The following is a 13467-nucleotide window of genomic DNA, read 5'->3' as shown; positions in this document are numbered from 1 at the left end:
TATATTTATAAGATAACATTTAACTAAATACAAAATTAATTGTTCAAATAAAACAAGCTTATCAATTTGAGATGTAAATATGCAATGTATAACAAAATAAAGCGATCACACATTAACGTTGTGCATTTATTATAGCAAGTGATTATATCACTAACCTTTAATACATTAAGTATAAATCGCCTGGCAAGACGACAATATCTTGATATCTTCTTCACGCGCTTTTTTCTGCGCATCTTGTTACAATATCCACTAGTTTAAATATCTAAAATGAGGTAACATATTATAGATGATTGAAAATTATTCATTTAGATCATACGTCAGTTATTACAATACTAAAGCAAACTTAGACAATGTTGGAAAAACTGAGAGAGCTTAGAAGGAAATATTTTGATGCTTATGTAGCATCATATTAGAATAGATGAAAGTTGATATATTTTCGAGAATGTTCAAAAACCGTATTAAAATATATATGTAAATATGTATTATATAGAACGGCTAATACGGCATTGGATATTCGAAGAAATCGGTGTGATGTTTAGTGATATGATCTGTTTAAATTATAAAGGGTTCGTTTGCATTAGAATAGAAACGAACCGGTAGTGTCGTTTGCGAGAGGTCGATTCAATAAATCGACACTTTTTTTCGTTATAAAAATAGTTTAAAAATACATGAAAAGTTCTTGGCTTTAAATCTTACACGTGTCAAAACTGGCGTAGTCGGTAGGTCTTTTAACATTGACCGAAATCAACTTACTTATCAAGAAAAGAAGACAGGTTGATGTTGAATTGGCGAAGATCGAAGCATTCTTTGACATAGTGAAGGGGAATTCGGACAAAAGTATTACATTTCGGGCTGTAACCTCATCAAATTGAATGGATTAAAAGTACTCAAACTATTATAATTAGGAAATATATATATGTTGAGAGAAATACCCCTAGTTCATGGATGCCCCCCACAAGCATCGCAGTTCAGCTTAGTTGCTCAAGCGTAGACTATTGGAACTTGGAGACATTAAAATGTATGAAACTATTTCAACTGGCGGACAACGGTATAGCGCATACTAACAGATGATCCAACAAAATATATCCAACAACCATATCCATATAACCCAACAATCATAAAATAGGACAATAACCACATACGTACATCAATTTAGTTGGGTATTGCCTCGATTAAAACGGCAATCTATATTCTAAGAAATAGAAATGGCATCAAAATAAATTATCCTGAAAAAACAGATGAGCTATACTAGATTGTACGACATATAGCAATAAACAATCTCACTCACTTTAATATAGTTATATTACACTACATAACACTGTGGGTCTCTTTTACTAATAAAACCTCAATTATACATAATATCACATAGTAATCAACGAATGATTCACAATTTGAACAGGTCATTGAACCATAAAAGTGTTTATAAAAATAGAGTCATTATTACAAAGCTGAGTTTCACACAAAAGAAAAAATACAATACAATATTTAGTAAACGAACATGCCGGATTTATGTGTACCAATGAGCATGGTATCAAAAACAAGAGAAAAGAAAGAGTAATAGGTCTTGAACATAAATTATATTATTTTTAGATTTAAAAGCATCTCATTGATTGAACTTTTTCAGACAGTTAAATAAAGCTCAAAAGCAGAACAAACATGTCTTTACTCGGAATTAGCGGAAGATTTAAGCACATCATGTTTTTAAAAGTGGTAATGAATGACAACACTATAAACAATGACAAAATTCAACTTATGCATTTACTAATAAAACACAATAAAAAACAAAATAACATGAATCGAATGAATGATATTAAATTTTAAGAAGAGATATTTTAAGAGAACATGTATAACTCATTATTTTATCAACAGTTGAAAAATAAGCTAGAGAAGAAATACTAATATTCCTTTTCAATACGAAGAGAAAACAATCGATGGATAATTTATCAAAAAATGTTGATTGTAACATTTGGTGCATGTTAAACATATTTTTAAATGATAAATTAAATATTGCTTTGATATTATTATTCTTATATATACTAAAGAAGTAATATAATCAACGTTTCTTCACCACTAATTATCTTAAAATAGGAACATTTTCGCGGCCTTTTGTGGTCTTGAAAAGATCAGACACAAGGTCTAAGAGCGACAAGTTTACGTCAGTTATATAATCTCTTAGAACAGAGTTTATGATGACACTAGATTAACGTATGAACAAGTGCTTTGCATGGATTAATTAGAAAAGAGCAGGGAAAAGGCAAAAATTAAGAACTTTAACAGTAACAAATGGACTCGCCGGATTCTCTTGTGCATCCCGTGAATTTTTTTTATAATCGTCTAGTATTATAATGCAAACGATACAATAAAGTAAACTAAATTATCATCTAAAGTTTCATCTAAATAATGATAACAACTTACAATATATTTACTAATATTGATCGAATATTATTGTTAGAAGATCATAAAAAAAGGGAAAGGAAGGGTGCAAAAAAGAGATTCAGAAAAGTAAAAATAAAAATCTTAAATAATCAGTATGGAATAGCTTTAAAGAAATCTGGGAGTGTGCCAGTAATAATAAGAGAATTATATTAGTAATACGTTTCGGTACATCAGAAATAGCCACTCTCAAGGAGATCTTCAGACGAACACTAAATATTGTATCGTACCTAGCTCTGAAGCAATATTCCAGAAGACCAGATTGAACAAAACATATTTAACTAGAAACCAAGCTAATACATTCGTTTTGGATGAACTCACTATTGGATTGTATTATGTTATACTGATTTCCGAACGCTCACGTATAAATAAAATTGACTTCTGATAATAACAACAACTGATCGCCAACCGATATTCATTTAGAGTAATTCACTAAAGCACTGGTATTTAAAAGAAAAGCGCAAGTTTACTTCTTCGTGCAGATCGCGTTTATCACAGTGCTCGGGTAATTGTGGAAACTCTTTCGATGTGGCGCAAGCGACGTTTGTATCTCCTTCGCGTGCTTCTAATAATACCGGCCGATGTCTTCGGCATATTTCTAAATTTGCTACAAGGTGGCTAATGAACGAAAACAACAGCGCCGCCGTTATTTTTGGCGCATCATCTAGAAAAACTGAAATGACTTTAGATTCTCTTATGACTAGACTGACTGACTAGAATCTATAATAATGACTATGATTGTGATTTATCTTTTGAGGAATTTCCAATAGATAGTTATGCAAAATACCTATTGATCGCAAATAATTGAACATTGATCCTGAAGGATTGAGAAAAGTACTGCTTGAAGGCGATCTCTAGTGTTGAGTAATTTGGATTGACCGAATAGAATGTTTTATCAGTATGCACAGAGCCTTACATTTTGAAGAATAGCGTTCTGTACGTTAACTGATTTCTGTTAGGTCATTTTCGAATCTAAAGTCTAAAGAACATTCTTAAATATGTACAGTAAACATTTCTACCAAAAAGGAATATCTATGATAAATTCTACTACAATCACAAGAGAATCTGAGGCATAATTTTTTGTAAGATTTCAAATTCTAAATCATTTGGAATAATTCATTATTCATCAGGTACGTACAGTTAACAAATGAAAACAACTGAAACTATAATGGGAAATCAACTTTGATTAGGACTTTTTATCATATCTCCTGCATAAAATACTAAGTAAAGGTAAGTAAAAAAAAAACGGGTATTTCATTAAGGGAAAGATCAACATCTGGGTGCTATCAAAACAAAGTTCTAAAGACGTTAATAAAATCAGCACTTTGGTTCGTAAAAACTAATGATCCTTAGCATAGATAGAGAAGCATAAGCCTACAACATGATATTATAATTGAACAAAAAGGATGACTAACCATAACATAATTTTTCTACTACTATTGATGTAGATTGAAAATCAGCAGAAATAATAATGATAGATAAACTAGGAATGCCGCTAAATAAAGTCACATCTTACATTCCAATATCCTTAATGCCGATAATGTCCACATTATTTCATAATTATTTATGAGACTGAAGTCACTAATAGATAATAATATAATTCTAGAAAAAAACTCAGTTATAGAACAAATGGATAAAATTGCGGATATAATTTAAAAACCATATTAAAAACGAGTTTGTTCTACTGTTTTCCTAGATGTGATGCAGGCTCTTGATAAGAGTGTGACATGGAAGGTTTAATTTTACATTAAGCAAAACGTTACGCAGACAGTTTTCAGAATTGTTAAAATCGTATATTTTGGATGGAGATTTCAAGGTTAAGCACGATGATACCTATTCGGAAATGAAATAAATAAAAGCAGGAGTGCTGCAGGATAGCATGCTGGCATTGGTCAATTACTTGTTTCTGAGCAAAATGGTACAATATCTACTTTTGGTGACGATATTGCCGTAATGGCTGTAAGTAAAGACCACGAGGAAGTAGTAATGAAATTACAAATATTAGGCAGTAGATAGTTACAGTCAGTAAACAAAACTGGCCCAAGCAATGGAGAATCATTCCAAATGAGTCTAAACCTGTCACTGTCAATTTTACATATAAGAGAAATCAACACATCCCTATTAGATGCTAAAATAGAAAAATATTTAAGAATTGCACGCTGAAATGCTTATGTAAAGAACAAATAACGAAACAAAAATGTATTGGCTTTTTGGAAAAAATTCCCCTAAAGAAATACAATAAAATACTTTTCTATAAGCAATACAATTAAAAAAAACAAAAAACTGGGCTAATTTAACTTTATTATGTCAGATGCCTTAATGTGAAATTAAAAAAAGACAAATTTGGTTTTCTTAATTCCTTAGGACCATATATATGGGAATATCCTTCCCGAATCTAAACGATGAATATTTTTAGACATCCATTTTCACGAATACCATTAAATATAATCACATAGGAAAGATATTATTCGAGCTAAGGTTTTATATAGGACAGGTCGACTCTACACCTGGTTTTTATATGAAAATATTCACCGAAGTTAAAAATAAATGATTTACAGTAACACAAACAAAGAGATCTGGTGCCAAAACATTGATGTCAAACCTACGAAATAAAATACGGAGGTAGCAAAATTGGTAGCTGATTTTTTAAGTACTGTAACAATATTATATATATATATATATATATATATATATATATATATATATATATATATACACACACACAAATATTCCATTCTATAATATTGTTATTGTGGTGATATTCTAACAAATTGTGCATATTATTTTTTAGAGCTAGTATAATAACACTCTTACTAAACCGAGAGGAACCCTTTAAAATATATATATATATATATATAGAAATATTGAAAACCTAAAATTGTTCATGCAATAAAATACGAACAGGTTCAGTGTAGTAATGAGAGTAATTTAATAGATAATAAAGTGTAAATTCGCGATGATATGGTCATTAAAAACTTTAGTTCAATACTTAGTCACCATTTGTTACCATAAATGGTTGCAAACAAAGCTACAAGGCCCGAAACTAAATATTTCGTACTCTTAACCGATTAAAACGGATAAATGCGAACCATATAAGGAAAACCACACCTTACATAACATTTAAGGTGTTAATAAATATATTTAACGATATCAGCGATAGTGGATATTAAGTTCTTCATTAATTTTACTGAAAAATGACCACCATGTACATTTTTGGCTCATCAACCAAATAAGAAAACAAATTGAACAGTCTCGACGCATAAATTCTGTGTGCCAGTAGCAGAGCATTCTGATACGGGCCGGACATGCGAGAATGACCGACACGAAATGGAAATTTAAATAAATATTGTGGCTTCATGACTGGCGGAACGCCAAAGGAATGATCCGGAAGAAAATCGCGTCTACCAAGGCAAAGGGCGAACCAGTGACAAGGTCACATATGAATAATCCAAATATTCACATAAATTGTATACCGTCCATAATAGGACAAATGTTTCTTCTTGGAATACTTATACAAGTATGTTTAAATTTCGAAGAGGTGATAGTGACGAAATAAATCAATGAGTTCTTTAAGAAAAACATTCGTACTGTCTTGTACATTAGATAGAAAAGAACTGGATTTCAATTAAAAAATGTGTTAGTTAAGTCAATTATTAGAACATCTCAATTATTCATATAAACCAAATTGCTGTTGTATATGCAAATTTTAAAAGTAATATAGGCCTATGGAATCCACTTATGAGGATGTTCAGCGAAAAGTAATAAAAGTAAAATACAAATTTTCAAGAGACTCCACCATCATGTTAACACGGTAGTACATGATGTGTTTTCCTAAATATATACTTAGTTTTAAATTATCAATTCTATAAACAGTTTCTGAAGTTAATGAGGTACTTATCCCTATATAACTTTTAAAAATCTCAACTTTTGGTAATGTAAATGAAACAATGCTGAAACAGACCTCTTTCAATGATTACAGACAATCTTCCAAGGATTCAAGCAATACCAACTAACTAGATTCTATTCTATCGAATTAATGGTTTGGTATCAGATTAAAGTGGCGAAGAAAATGAACAAAATAATATTGAATAATCCTAGAAAAAATCGACATGATTCGAATAGAGTTCAAATTCGTGTGAAACATATGAGTCTATGTAACATTACTGATTGCAATTTTGTCAATAATAAAATTGAGTACTATTGAATAAAAGCAGCGCCGTGAATATACTTTAAATGAGTCTGGCGATTTATAGTTGAAATAAGACTGAGATGCTGATATACATGATCCAGTATCAATTGTGATTATTGCGAAAACTGCTGATATTTGAAATTTATTGAAATTATTAACTGATTATCTTGAAAAAGGAAAACAATCAACACAGAGTCAAATGAAATTATTTCAACAGAATAATATAAAGAATGTAAGGATCAGTTTTCTTTCAAAGAAATGTACACATTTGTTATCATCATAACAAAAATCGAGTTGTGCCGAGTTGGTGCACTCTTTTTTTATAACGTTTTGCCAACAATAAAGAAATGGATTGATGGAATTGATGGCTGTTATGAGGAATTTGATAGTGGACACAGCGAACAGTTATTTAAACTGGGTACTTTGGTTCCGAAACGAGATTGTATTTAAAAATCGACTAAAAGTATTATGTCTTTTTTTATACAAAGGAAATGTAAAAGTCTATTGTGGTTTATGAGTATTATGAACTGAATATCTTTAAAACTTTATACGATAAACCTATCAATTCCGTTTCATTTCCACGAATTTATTGAGCAACCTGAGCAATGTGAATTATGCCAATGTCCAATACTATAGAACATTAGTAATAACAACAGTATGTCTAATTAAAAATCCCTGTAGTTTTCCCTAGTAAAGAATTTAAAAAATCTGAAAGATTTACCCAGGTAACTTTGAATAGGCATTAATATTTAATATAATTTTATAAAATTACTAACAACGGTGATGTGAACCTAAAAAGGTTTTCCTATTCTTCAAAGATAAGTAAAACAAAGCTGAGAGCAGAAAATAATTCGTTTTTGAAGAAACGGAATGTGCATGTAAAATACAGTCGCTCTAAAAATAATAGCAGTTGTGTTTTTGTTCATTACGTATACTAACAGGCATTTAAAATATGAAAAAAATTAATACAAACCACGTGGTTTTCAAGTCACAGTAAAAACAAAGCTTTAAAGCGTATATAAAATTTATTTGTGTGTTCAACAGAAAATCTTTTACACTAAATTGACATTTTATTAGTTTCAAGCGTATATTATTTTAAATATTGTAAAATTAATACCTCTGTATTAGATTCTCTCAACATATCGGTTTTCATACTGACGAATTTACTAATGTTTTTTGAACATAATTTTGGTTTATTTTATAAATAGCATAATCTAAAATATCAAATGTATTAAAAGGTATTTGAATGCATTACATAGAATGTTAGGTGCTGGCATGTACTTTGATTATCGACACCTTTTGGTGAAAATTAAAAGTATCAACGTAAACAGTTAAATAACCCAACCAAAGTGTTAAATGCGATCGTTTCTACATTTCTCATCATAAAATAACAAAACTGCTTCTCTGCATTTCTCATCAAAACTGCATTTTCGACATTATCTTTATTGATGGATTTAAAGAAATCCATCAAACACTTATCGTAATACTGCTTTTCACCATATCCCAATTGTCGGTTTTAGTTTCAACGATTTAAAAGTGATTCTTCTGTCGCCTATTGTGACTGGCGATAAAAAGTGGTATTGCGACGACAATCTCAAACGCAAATAGTCATGGATACTAGACACATTGACATTGCGCAATTCCTACTGCGCGTATCCTGGAATCATGAAGGTGTAGTGCATTACGATATATTAAAAACCGAATGAAGTCGTTACTGCAAATGTCTACCAACATCAATTGAATAAATTCAACGACGTGATGCTTTTGCATGACAACGCTCGATCACACGTCGCGAGAGCTATGGAGGATACACTGCTGCAGGTCGAATAGTAGACATTTCTGTCGATCCGAGCGTATTTTCGAAACACCTTTTGATACACCCCTACGCTGATTACTTACGCCAAACCAACATAATTTTATCGGTAGGGTATTGCCATGCTGACAAAAAGATTAGAGAAAGTTGTAAAAAATGAAAATATTTTGATTAATATATTTTATATTTTAAAGTAAAAAATGACCAAAGTGCATGCAAGGACTTAACAAATTTTTAATTGAGTTTAATCAACGTCAAAATGTTACAGCTTCTGAAGAAAAAGCAAAATTAAAGATCTAAAATTTTAAGCATGCACTGCATAAAAAAGCTCTATTGTGCATAATCAACAAGAAGCGCATTTCTCGATTTGAGAAAAATACTTCCAATGACTTATTCAATTGTAGGGTTCCTTTTACTAGCCCAACCTTTATAAAATTGCATTAATAAACGATGATTAACATATTTTAAAGTCACATTAATATCTTTGTCATTGCATCTTTATAAAATACTCGAACAGAGAAACTGTTAGTATGGGAGATGGAGATGGTGAGCGTTAAGAGAAAAAGTTTCAATCGGCTATTATTATATATGTAGGTTAGTACACGAATTAGTAAAGAAACACATCCCACCTCATCATAAGTTGATGAGCCTTCATAATCACTATCAGTGCTACAACTAGAACAGCTTCTACTTTCAGAATCGCTGTAGTTATTGCAACGGATATCCTTAACTCTTATTTCCACGGGTTCGTTGTTCGTATACCTTCTAGTATCTTCTTTCCCGCCATTTACATCGATTACATTACTCAAGGTACATGCTTCACTCACTATTTAAATGTTATTAAATTTACATAGTTAAATTAGAAATACAGATTTGCATTCAGTTAACATTTTTTAACTAATCTAACTTATTAAAATGTAAACATTTTTCGTTGTATGACTGGGACAAGGTTGTCTTTATAAAAACTAAATCGTTCAAAGAAATTTGTTTTCGCTTTGTTAATAAATTAACTTTTTATATGGACTTGGTTTGAATTTGAATACTGAACCAGGTAAAAGGATTAAATAAACTAAAGAAATAAAAATAAGTGAATAGGATGATAGGATATAATACCATGGTAATTTTTTATATGCAGCAAATATGTTAGTTATAGCAACTGGTGGCAATTTTATCGTTCAGTATTTTATTTAATATTTAGTTATGAATTTGTACTTTGCTATAAATAATATTCATTGGCAAAAAGAAACATCAGGCGAAATGAAAATATATGAAGTAATATACTGACCAACCTTAATATTCGGTTGCGATATATTGGTATTGTTAAGGAAGGATATGAAAACAACGTACACATAGTAAAAATTAAAACTATCAAAAGAATGAGGGCGATATCAAAGATGGACAAGGTGGTAAATAAAGATATAAAAAAAATACTATCAAAGACTGTATGTTTTGATATAAAAATTACAAATAATATATCAAGATTTTATAATATTCTACAGCAACAATTATTTAGGGCGCAAAGAGTTATTGATAGTTTAAAAATACTCTTTAAAAAAGAACAAATAAACACAACTAGTTAAGATAAGCAACTGAATAAAGACCAATTTTGTGAAGATGAAAGGTTCCCACGTAGTGTGAAACATTCATACAGAACTGTCGATTTGCTTTTTTTTCAATCCTCGACATAAAGAACAGCAAGGAGAGGGAATAAAAACTCATATTAAGTAATGTGACAAGACGTATATTTTGAATATGCAATGAATCACCCACGTATATTCGAAAGCTTAGATGCTAATTTGTTGATAATCTCAACAATGCCTTGTACTTGTTAACAAGAATTAGTGCATAAAAATCTTTGTTAAAAGTAACCAATGTGATTTATTAAAATGAAATATATTCGTACAGTAACACGCTTGTTAACATAATAATATTCATAAAACGGTGTATACTAATATTTATAGGTTAATTGAATAAATATTGACGCCATGTGTTGATTAGTATACATTTTCAAAAAAAATATTCTAGAATTTTGCGTTAGCATGTTAAAAAGTTCCATAAAATTTCTCATTTTAAAAGTAATTAAATTCTATTTTGTTTTGATACAATTGTTCTACTATTTATACTTTAAGTCTCGGCAATACTAAGTGTTGTTAGGTTCAATATAATGTTTCTTGACGTTTATAACAATAACCTTCTTCAGAACGTTTTGTCATTTGAGAATAACCTGTTTAAAGTGAGTTAAATTTTTCTGTGATATTTTTTTACAACTTTTAAAATATTAACTGTAACTTTTAATGGTGAAGCTCCATCTTTAGTCACCGTGAAATGTTGGAATAACAAATATAATTGTGAGCTTCCAAAATCAGTTGTTGTGCCAGAAAAAAAATATGATGACATTGCAGGATCGTCATGTAATTTAATGTAACGAGGAAAAATAAAATGGCGGTGTATCATAAACTGCGTATAACATTTACATAGATGATAAATCTTGGATCTATTCGTATGTGCCCCAAACAAAGCAACAATAGACTGTATGAGTCTTCCAAGATGAGCCAAATTGAACTTCGAAGCAAATGACCGGCTGTTTATTAGGAATAACTGGCGCCATCTAGCACTCGTTTCGTTACAGCACGTGAAAGCAAGTGAGAGCAAGAGCAAGTGCTTCGTGAAATACGAACAAAAGTGGCATCTCGTATATCAAGAATAAATTGTATGGTCAACGATTTTACAGAGCCTGAAGAAGCCATTCGTGCATTCAAAAAAAGATGTTTTGGAGGTACCGCAATCAAAAAACCATTTTCGATAATAATCTATTGTCTTTTCATTATTAGGTCGTATCTTTACTGAGTTGAACTGAAGTTGATGCATTTATAATGGATTTAGACTATATTGCAATGGGCAGTTTTTTTTTTCTTCTTCTATTTTATAGTGCAAACGTTGAATGCATTTCGATAATGCAACCATAGAATCTCAATGCATCCCGAAGTCGAAAAAGATACGTAGTCCTAAGTGATATCGTAGATACTATAGGAATTATTACTTATACTGATACCTTCAGATACCGGTAGACAGTTAAATAAGTCTCGTAACTCTTAGATAACACTTGAGCAGGACACAGAATCAAAAGAATACCACTATTCGATAGTGTAATGCAGTGAAGTGTATTTAACAGAAAGAAGAGTAATGTTAATTTATGCATGAATTCTGTAGTATTAATTAAAGAGACGCGATAAGGACATAATTTCCTAGACATATATCAAATTTTTAACTAATCGCAAAAAACAAATTGTACGTTAGTTGGCAACGACTAGCAACAACGTATCAATAAAAGAACCCAATTCTATATTTCAGCGCCTCTGTTGGTTACCAGTTAGATTTTCTAGCCATGACGAAAATCTCTACTGCCCTATGCAAACAAACGGGCGTCTAAGTTACTATATTTCATCAATCACTGTCACCTTACATTTAATTATTTAATTATACCACTAATAAGCACCCTTTTAAAAATTGTCTAACTATTAATTTGTCTGCCATATACAGTTGCGAATTTCTCCATATCTACTAAAATATTTCAACAATGATTTGAAATGAAGTTGACAACTGGACTTATTTTATTATTAAATTACAATATGGACAATTTAATAATAATTTACAAGTAATAGTAATGAACACACGATAAACAATTTAATAACGAACAACTCCCACCGATGAAGACATTTCATATGTCTGTTCATATGAGCGTTCGTAATAACGAGTAACTGTTATCATCTTGTGGCACAATTTAAAGTAACCGCATGCAAAGTTCTCTAGACAATGTCAAATGTTAAACTGATAAACGTAAATCAGTACGAGAAAATCTCTTTTGTTCAATTTTGTAAAAAATATCTTGCTTTAAAAGGTTCTTTATAACCGCGTATCCATACCGCACATTAATAAGCGTCCTTTAAAATGATTCGCAGCGTGGGAAATGAATCACCAACGCTAGTAGTAAAAACATAATGGAATGTTAATGGAATATCATATATAATAAATACGCAAACATACAATTGGTAGCTTTAAAAAGTCATTGTCTTAAAATACGAGGAACCTTGAATTATAGTGACTGTATGTATACGGTACTACCAAAAAGTGACCGTATGAACATAATGTTTTTGTTTTATTGTGCACTCCTGAGATATTAGACATTTCTACAAAATTGTGTTTGTAGTCGTGAATTTAAATCTCAAATATGTACAAAATACCTTAATTTTTTTTAGGGAACCTTAGAAATCATAGCCAACCAAAAGCTATTGACTTGAATGTTAAGCGCGATATACAAGAGTAAACATTACAATGAAAGCAGTCGATAATATATTAATATTATATTTAATAAAAGACTAGTTCAAAATCAAAAACAAATTCAACGCCTTTGAAATAAACAGAATTGGAGTTGATTCCGATCTTATTATTTTTCTTGGCTTTCAGAAAGTGTATAATTTTCAACCAATACAGTGCTGTTAAATTTGCAGAACTTTTAATTTTACATCTATACCCTGAAACAATTTTTTTGCATATCTAATCTTTAGGTTCACGAAATATATTTGTAATAAATTAACTAATTAACATTGCTTAATTAGTCTTCTAAATGAAAAATTTAAATCATTTTTATTTGAATATTGATGAGTATAACAGAACTACTTTTACATTCTTACATAAAAAAAAAACAATAAAAAAGTTACTGATTCATAGTATAGAGGGTATTGCTTTTAATTGTGTAGTTGTTCGACAATGAATGCTGCATATAAAAAAATTAATTACCAATCACTTTTAATTCTCGTGTATTTATTTTAAGCAGAGCTCAGTTTTTAAGGACAACATCACATGGAAATGTCAGACAATATTCATTTACCATATGTATTTCTTACTGTTCAACCTTGAGCTATTGAAATTTTGTAAATTCCCATGAGTATTTAGCGAGGATACATCTTATTAGGAAATTTCGTTTTTTATCGTTATTACATAAAAGTGGGTTTGATAAATATTTATTACGATT

The sequence above is a fragment of the Rhynchophorus ferrugineus genome, unplaced genomic scaffold, assembly GCF_030347505.1.
Source record: "Rhynchophorus ferrugineus isolate W39M unplaced genomic scaffold, kcgeb_rfMv2 rfM2, whole genome shotgun sequence".
In the NCBI taxonomy this organism is placed as follows: domain Eukaryota; kingdom Metazoa; phylum Arthropoda; class Insecta; order Coleoptera; family Curculionidae; genus Rhynchophorus; species Rhynchophorus ferrugineus.
Note: the sequence above shows the minus strand (reverse complement) of the source record.